This window comes from Mytilus californianus, unplaced genomic scaffold, assembly GCF_021869535.1.
Source record: "Mytilus californianus isolate M0D057914Y unplaced genomic scaffold, xbMytCali1.0.p SCAF_7, whole genome shotgun sequence".
Classification (NCBI taxonomy): Eukaryota; Metazoa; Mollusca; class Bivalvia; order Mytilida; family Mytilidae; genus Mytilus; species Mytilus californianus.
Window position 1 is genome coordinate 18,205,008 of NW_026262723.1, and position 10,250 is coordinate 18,215,257.

Consider the following 10,250-nt stretch of genomic DNA (forward strand, 5'->3'; position numbering starts at 1 on the left):
ATCCACGGCCACTCTGTGTTTTTGTTAGATGTATTTCTATTTGTATCCATCTGATGAGTTAAGCCTTTTTCAACTGATGTTTTTATTGCTTGTTCTTATGTTGTACTGTTGCTCCACTGTCCCAGGTAAGGGGGAGGGTTGAGCGCTCACCAACATGTTTAACCCCGCCACATTCTTTAAATGCCTGTCCCAAGTCAGAAGCATGTAGTTCAGTGGTTTTCGTTGGTTTATGTCTGTCATATTTGTTTTCCGTAAATTGTTTTGTTATAAATTAGGCCGTTAGTTTTCTAAATTGAACTGTTTCATATTTTTCATATCGGGGCCTTTTATAGCCCACCATACGGTATGGGTTTTTTCATTGTTAAAGGCCGTACGTTGCCTATAATTGCTTACATCCACTTCATTTGAACTTCAGTGGATAGTTGTCTCATTGGCAATCATACCACATCTCCATATTTTTATAGAGCAATACTAGTATTAAAAAAAAATACGATGCGAATAACAAGAAAATAACAGACAAAAAACATCATCTCCAAAGAGGGACGAAAGATACCAGAGGGACAGTCAAACTCATAGATCGAAAACAAACTGACAACGCCATGGCCAAAAATAAAAAGACAAACAGACAAATAATAGTACAGATGACACAACATAGAAAACTAAAGACTAAGCAACACGAACCCCACCAAAAACTGGGGGTGATCTCAGGTGCTCCGGAAGGGTAAGCAGATCCTGCTCCACATGTGGCACCCGTCGTGTTGCTTATGTTATTACAAATCCGGTAAATAGTCTAATTCGGTAAGTCACATTCGTGAAAAGGAAAGGGTATTGTAGTTACGACATAAGGAACATATCCGATATCATCTGTGAAACGGTTATTCCATAACGGTCAACCAACTCGTGATGGCGTCCGTAAAATTTACGAAGGGATGATTTCAACTTCACCACTTGGAACTCTTGGTTTAATAGCTTCCTTGTGAGCAGCAATCCTCTATCAAGGAATCATGATATGAAACACAAGCCCGGGAATATCGTATCAATTGGGAGATATATACTCCGTATGCAGGCGCTGCTGGAATGTTGCTACATAGAAATGGAAAGTTCACAATTGGGAAGCTGAAATCATCTCTTTTGTCGTAAAGTTTTGTTTTCAACCGACCGTCATTGTCAATTTCTAGATGTAAGTCAAGATATGAGGCAGACTTAACTGTATCTGTAGTATCCTTTATCTCTAGTTCGATGGGATAGATTCGTTCAACATAGTCACCAAATTTTGTATTATTTAGTGAGAGAACATCATCTATATAGCGGAACGTAGAGTTAAAGGATATTGCTAACTTCTTATCTTTCTTCCTAAGATGTTCCTGTATGAAGTCAGCCTCATAATACTAAAGAAACAAGTCGGCAAGAAGAGGGGCACAATTAGTTCCCATTGGAATTCCGACAGTCTGTTGAAAAACACGTCCTCCAAACGTAACAAATATGTTGTCAATCAAGAAATTTAGTCCAAAAAGATTTAGTTAAGATTGCCTATGAGACAACAAACCACAACGACAAAGTAAGAGAAGTTGATCCAGCAGTAGACACATTTCTATATTTAAAGGATGTTATAATGATTGAAGGCAATTGCCACCAAATTAAAAAAAAACCCATCTTTATAACACATCGAAGTCAACAACTAAAAACGAAAATAACAGAGATAACGATGACCTTTGAACTGCAGTTTCCTTGAGAAAAACACAATAAAAATGTAGTGGGACCCAATGATATATTCAATACAATAATCCCCGCCATGCTTTAACGAAACGCGGGACAATACAATTGTTTCCCAAAGATGGATGAAACAATCTGAAATTATTCGAAGAATCGTAGTCATTTGATGGACTTAATACATCAATGTTTGAATTACAATGCAATAAATTCGAACAACTCCACATTGTAACCCGGATTTGTTTTTATCTCGATTTATGAGTTTTCGAACAGCGATATACTACTGTTGCCTTTATTTAAATGTCACATTTTTTTTAAAACCAGTTAAAAATTATTTACTTTTTAGAATTCGAAGATTTATGCAGCTGACTAAAGTTGAAATAAATTGGCATCTGACTGAAGTTGTCGTCAATTCATTTCCCAGGGAAACCATAAAAGAAATATTTCCCTCGGAAACTATAATATTTCTGGTGGAAAAGATCGGAAATACTTAACCGTAAAATAGTACCATTATACTCTTATTTCCCTGTGAAACCAGTTGAATATGTAAAAATTTCCAAGGGAAACATTTTATGTATTCTGTTTCCTTTGAGAAATATATTCTTTTTGACTTTTGTTTTTCATAAAAGATAAGCCTGTATGGTAATTCCTTTTTTGTATCACTGATTGTTCGGAAATCAAACTTGTCAAGTTAAGTATAGCAAAACGTAATATTGAATTATTTTCAGAAACATATGCCTTTTTATTACATTGTATATGGAGGAAAGTCGAATTTTTACGATTTCGTACAGAAAACACGCACTTTTTTTGAAATTATTCATTTTCTCAACAACAAAGAAGTAGTTTATTTGTGTATATTTTTCAAAAGTGTCTATTACCTAATTCAAGTTCGTTATAATATTCAGTTAGTTTTTTTTTATCCCTCTGATATGAGGAACTATTCAGATAGAGTCAGCTAAATTTCAGTAGCAGTGATAAATTATGACTTGAACTCTTGGTAGATTTTTTACATTTTATTTTTTTTATCCAGACAATTTTTATTGTTATATTTTTTCAGGATAATTTTCTATTAACTCTGCCAAAAACAAACAGCCCCAACACAAGATACTCTATTGTTTATAGTTGTCAGTAATGTTAAATCTAAAAAAAAATCATACTTCTCAAACCAAGATATCTCATAATATAATATACTTTTTTTGATAAGTATCCTTTCAAATGAAATATCAAACCAGTAACATATAATTGGTTTTCATTAGTAGCAACTAAATCATATTGTTAAATCTCTGCATCTGACCTATATATACTATATATGGATAACAATTGAAATTGAATTGTTACCTAAAGAAACAAATTTTGATTGTTTTTTTTTTCTAGGGAATTTATTCATTGATTAAAAGTGTACCTGGGAAACAATCAATATTAATCTTTTTTCCCTGACTAGTTTCATTAGGAAACTAACAACCAAAAAAAGAATTTCTTGAAAAACTATACATAAACTAAACAATACATATTCAACTTTTATTCTTGACTGGTTTCCCCGATAAACTAACATTCAAAATAATATTTCCTTGAAAACTATATATTGTCGGGTTGTTGTCTCTTTGACACTTTCCCCATTTCCATTCTCAATTTTATGTTCAATTCTAATCAATTAATAAATTCCATAAGAACGTTTCTTTGGGTAACAATACATTTTCAACTTTTATCCATATATAGATACCCTTGGAAACGGACAACAAAACATTTTCTTTGTAAACAATACATATTCAACTTTTATCCTTGACTGGTTTCCCCGGGAAACTAACAACCAAAATAATATTTCCTTGAAAACTATATATTTTCAATTCTAATCAATAAATACATTCGCTAGAAAAAAAACACCTAAAAAAACCCCGTTTCTTTTGGTAATAATTCAATTTTAATGGTTATCCATGTATAATTTCGCCTAGAAATAGACAACTAAAAAGTTTCCTTTGGAAACAATACCTTTTAATCTATTATTCCTTACTAGCCCCCCCCCCCCCCCCCAAAAAAAAAAAAAAAAAAACCCAAACCAAACAACAACAAAAAATTAGGAAACAATACATATGCAATATCTTTCCCATTAATTGTTTCCCAAGAAAACTAGCAACAACAAAAAAAAAAAAAACCCCATTTCTCTTGGAAACAGTACATATTCATCTATTATGTCTGACTATTTATCCCAGGAAACTGCAAAAAAAAAAAAAAAAACCAAAAACAACCCAGTTCCTTGTGAAAATATATATTTTCAATTTTTAACAATGAATAAGTTCCATTCTCGTTGTGTTGAAGACCCATTGGTGGCCTTCGGCTGTTTTCTGCTCTTTGGTCGGGTTGTTGTCTCTTTGACACATTCCCCATTTCCATTCTCAATTTTTATCAAAAAGCGTTTCTTTGTGTAACATTACATTTTCCATGTATCATTTCCCTTGAAAGGAGACAACAAAAACTTTTCCTTTGGAAAGAATTCATATTAATCTATTAACCCTGACTAGTTTCCTCATGAAACAAACAACCAAAAAATTATTTTCTTGGGAAACATATGTTCTAATGTTCTTGTCCCGAGGAAATTATTCATAAATAACAATTCAATATGTATTATTTCCAATAAAGAAACGTTTTTGTAGTCTGTTTTTTTTTTGGAAATAATTCAGTTCAATTAGTAGTAATCAAGAGATAAGTTTGTTTGCCAAGGTTAAGCTAGCTATAAAACCAGGTTCAATCCACCATTTTCTACATAAGAAATTGCCTGTACCAAGTCAGAAATATGACAGTTGTTATCCATTCGTTTGATCTGTTTGAGCTTTTGATTTTGCCATTTGCTTAGGGACTATCCGTTTAGAATTTTCCTCGGAGTTCGGTATTTTTTTTTATTTTACTTTTTGCTATTTTGTTTTCTCATAAAATTAATGCTAATGCTATAACAAATATTTCTTTCTGTACCACTTCCAAATGTTATTAATTATTTTTGTAATTTTCTGAAAATAAATTTGTAAAATTTAGATGAGTCCAAATTGTTATATAAAAATAAGAAGAGGTGGTATAATTGCCAATTCTCCACAAGAGACCAAATGACTATGTAGAATGCTCGTTCAAAAGCAAAAATCCCTAACTGAAAAATATAAGGGCACACACTACAGGCTTATTTTTAGAAATCTATGCATTTCCATACTTTGTATATGGAGAAAGTTCGAATTTCTATTGTTTCCCAGGGAAATTCCTCATTTTACAGTTTACAAGATACTCTAATGTATACATTTTTCATAAATATTAAGACCAAAGGAAATATTAACTATTCGAATCAGCTCTTTATATAACATTTGTTTATAATTATCCTCTCAAATGATATACTAAACTAGTAGCGTATAGTTGAGTTGAATTAGGAGAACTTAATCGTATTGATAAATCTCTGCATCTTTCCTACATCATATACTGATATATGGATAACAGTTAAAGATAATTACACATGCTAACCTATTTTCTATGAATCAGACAACAAAAACTGTTCCTTGTAAAACTCCAATTTCGACTATTATCTATGAACAATTTACCCTGGAAACGACAACACATATGTGTCCATGGGAAACAATAAATGTTCAACTGTTATCCATAATTAGTGTAGAACAGATGCAGATATTTAACAAAATGATTAAGTACTACTAATGAAAATTAATTATATGCTACTGGTTAAATATTTCATTTGAGATGATACCTACATACAATATTATATAATGAGATGTCTTTGTTCAAGAAGTATGATTTATACTAGTTTTAACATTACTGATAACTATAAACAATGGAGTATCTTGTTTTTGTGTTTTTTGGTAAGAATGAATGGAAATTATCCAAGAACAAATATAGCAATAACCATTTTCTGAGTATAAAACAATTTAATATGATTATTATTCAAATAAATTGTATAAAAATTACAAAGAGTTCCAACCGGATTTATCACTGCTTCTGAAATTCAGCCTACTCTATCGGAATAATCCAAACTTGAATATTATATCAAACTGGAAATAGGTAATATATACTTTAAAAATTTATACAATTAAACTACTTCTTAGTTGTTGAGATAATGAATAATTTCCAAAGGGAACGTGTTTTGTCTGGGTGTCCTATACCAAATCAGGAATATGGCAGTTGTTATCTACAGTCCGTTTCTATGTATGTTGGCGTTTGATCTTGTTGTTGTTCAGTGTCTCTGTTGTTCCGTTGTTTTCCTCTTATAGTTGATGTGTTTCCTTCGGTTTAAGTTTGTTACCTAGATTTGATTATGCTTAATTGAATTATGACTATTGAACAGCGATATAATACTGTTGCCTTTATTTACAACAGAGATTCGACTTTCCTCGTTATACAGTTTAAGAAAAATATATATATTTTTGGCCATGGCGTTGTCAGTTTGTTTTCGATCTATGAGTTTGACTGTCCCTCTGGTATCTTTCGTCCCTCTTTCTGAACACTATAACAATATTACCTATTGAAATCATCGTAATTTTACAAGTTTGATTTCCGAGGATTTGTGATACAAAAAGGAATATCTTTCAATGGATTGCTTTTATGGAAAAGAATAACCAAAAAGAATATAATTTTTACGAAAATGAATAATTCCATAAGGAACAGACAAAAATATTTCCCTTGAAAACTATACATATTCAACTGGTTTTCATGAAAAGTTTCCCAGGGAAAATGAAAGTAAGATGATACTATTTTACTGGAACTGCCGAGGAGTTTGAAAATAACCGCCATGCCAAACTTTTTATGTAAGAAAGTTGAAGCAGTTAAGAAAACAAGTGTTACAACCGTAAAACAATTAACAGTTGTGAAAAAACTTGGAACCAGTCTATGGATTTCTGTATACTTATATATGAATTTTCAACTATCAAGCGTCAACCTTATACTTGATTTAAGTCAAAACAAGCTTTTATTTCCTATTGAATACTGAAGGTAAGTTCAGATACTTAAAATGATTTTATTTCGTTAATAGCTCGGAGCTGTCTTTGTTTTGGAAGACTGTCAGTGGCAAAACCGATGACGCGAGAACAATAGAAAAGTCACTCTTCTTATGAAAAGTCAAGAGAATCAATAGTAACATACTGATTTAAAATTAATTAATCGTTTATTTTCATTATTTATCGAGATATTCACTTCCAAATTGTGAACTTTTCTATGTAGGAACATTTATTTTCGACTTATGAGTTTGAATGTCCCCCTGGTATCTTTCGCCTATATTTTGCATTAGAAGCTTTTGTAACTGCAATTTGTAAAAAAGTTAATATTTGTTGCACATTGAACTTCTAAAATCTAAAGCTCTTTCAAGTCAGTCGGAGTATTCAAACTAGTCCTTATCATGTTTCATTTTTCGAAATTATACCTATTTCCCGCATCTAAGTTAATGAGTACGCCGGTCTGCTCTTGTCATGTAAACTTTTAAATAGAAATATTGTCTTTTTGTGAATATAACGAAACTTGTATCTGTGCAGGTTAAAAATAAAAGATAAAGAATTTAACAAATTAGGTTATCCGTGTAAATGTATACTATATTTTTTTACAATTTTAAAATTCGTCTCGATTTGTGTTCATATATTTGCGCTCTTCTCGATGTATTCGCATTTGATGTTTACATCGAGAAAAGGACCGTTTGAATCCCTACTAGAACACATTTTTCTGCCGCAGAGCTGACCAGTCGTTGCAGCAGCAAATACTAGTTGTCAAGTCTTACCAGGTATAGAACCAGAAAAATTCTGCATATGCCCAAATTAATATTTAAATTAGGTTGAGTTGCGACGGCGGTTTTCATTGGCTGCTAAAAGGATGCATGGTGCTTCAAAACTCTCATCATCCAATGCTGCATCCTACAGCGTCCATCTTCCACATTGCTTACCACTGCGATAAGAAAAAAAGCGATATTTTGTTGACATTTTGATAATATTTCAAATATCTGAATAGATATTGAGAGTCTGTGTATATATATATTTCCTCTTTTATACGGCATCGTATTTTTGAGACAATATAGTAGGAAAAACGACGACAGCGTATTTTTCTGTCTAAATCTTTTGGAACAGAATTTCAGAAACCAAAATTATTTCTGAAAGTAGATTTGTATAAATTTGTAAATAATTGTTGTACATAAACAGAGACATAAAGTAGCTAGCTACGTTTGATATTAATACAGAATATAGTCAGTTTGAGTGTTGCGTCTTAGTGTTTTGTATTTGCCTGCAATTATGGGAATTTTTTAGTATTTAACTTTCAATTTTTTAACATATTTGATCGATATTGTTTCATACTTAGATTATAAATATGCTTAACACTAAAGTTAAAAGTTAATAAAGTTTTGAGAAGCATTCTAATTGCAGGGGATTCCAACCTGAAGCAGCTTGTACCCATGTTTGAATACCCAGTTAGAACACTGTGCATAACTGGTGCCAAAGTACAGAATGACCGGAAAGAATTCTATTCCCAACTGATGAGTGCCATGAAGACAGAAAACCCGGACCAAATTGTTCTGCATCTTGGTTCGAATGATGTTGAATCAACTGTGAGGTAAAGGGTTTTAAAAAACAAATGCAAAAATTTATACCGGTAGGTGACTTTCGATTTGTGCACTTTCCCGTATATAAAGTGGATGTAAGCAATTATGAGGGTCGTAATGGGGGTACCTTCATGAAGAATAATGTTAAAAAATCTTTCCAAATGATGTTAACGGTAATTTCGGTGCATGACAATAAAATTTACATGTTTTTTATGACAATAAAAAAATGAATGAATTTGGCGAATCACGTTAAATTTTTTCCCAAAATAACGGTTACAGTAACGGATAATTATTTGAGATCTCTGACGAATCACGATAAAATCATAACCAATTTGAAGATAACGGTAGCCAAAAATTATGTTTTGACATCTGACAGTAAAGGGCATTCTTACCATCAATTAAAGGCAACATTGTGGCCTTCAATAATGAGAGAAACCCATGATGAAAAAACTATCAGCCTAATTTATAAAAAACAATTACGAAAAAACAAATATGACAGACATGAACCGATTTTTAGACAGTAAAGGGCATTCCTTCCCTCAATTATAGGCAACATTATGGCCTTCAACAATGAGAGAAACCCATGACGAAAAAAACTATCAGCCTAATTTATAAAAAACAATCACTAAAACAAATATGACAGACATGAACCAATCAACATAAACATTTATTAAGTGATATTTCATTTGGCATAAGTTATCTTCCATTTAAACTGATATACAGAAAAAAACATTAAATTTGTTTTGCTTTTGCCTTGGCTTTGCTCTAATGCCACATGCAGTGTATAGTTACTGTCAAAATAAAGCATGAATAGCTATGATGTGACAATGCATCTATGCTCTGAAATCGTGATTGGCAGGAACGATTCGGATCCAATACCGTTTTGTGTTTGAAATTTGTAATTAATTACTCTTCAAGAGTATGGTAACTAAGTTAGATCTGCCAGCAAAGTACAAATTTTTTGTTTGGAATACTAGTATATTGAATACTGTTAAATTGTTTTCTATGTCTAAAATAATGACAGCTCTGCCTGAATTGGCAATTTCATGGTAATTCTAGAATTTGTTACTTTGATTTGTTCATAAATGTAATTTGATTGGCTGATTATTATTGATTTAAAGCAACATTGGTTATATATAATATAAAATTACCTAGTTTCTAATGGTAATGAATTTGACAGAAATGGCTTACCTTGTAATTATAAACAGTAGGTTGAATAAGCTTGTTTACTATCTGAATACGATGAATATTATTTGCCTCATGTACAAGTTTCTTATTTTTGTCTTTAGATCTTATGGATTCCTGATAGAGAATTTGCTGCAGAAATTTAAATCGTTAGAAATAGGAATTTGTGGCATACTTCCCCATGCAGTAAACCACTATGAGAGCAGTTATTGGAACATATCAGCATTGCCAAGACTGCAGAGAGATGTCGAGAAGTTGAACGCTGGTATACAGTCTTTAACTGGGGGTTACAGTAGATGTTATTTTATTGATTATGCACAGCTCTTTATACCTGCTGTTCATCTTGGAAGGGACGGACTTCATGTAAATAGAAATGGAGCTTTTATTTTGAAGATAACTCTAGAGAATTATTTAGCAGAGAGACAGGAGTGTGTTACATCCATGACTGCAACCTCATCATCTCACGTACAGATTCCTGATATAGAATCTTTGTCACCCAAGATGACCAATGCAGAAGTGGTGAGACTACCGGTACATTCTTCTGATACAGGATACAGAGCTTTTGACAAGGTATTTAATAGATTGTGTATGATAAGAATAAATGAAAGCATATTTGCATTTGTCTATCACTATAACACCACTGAATACCATGGCATGCCTATAAAAAGTTGATATTTTTTTGTTTTTGTAATTACTTGAATGAATAAAATTGAGAATGGAAATGGGGAATGTGTCAAAGAGACAACAACCCGACCATAGAGCAGACAACAGCCGAAGGCCACCAATGGGTCTTCAA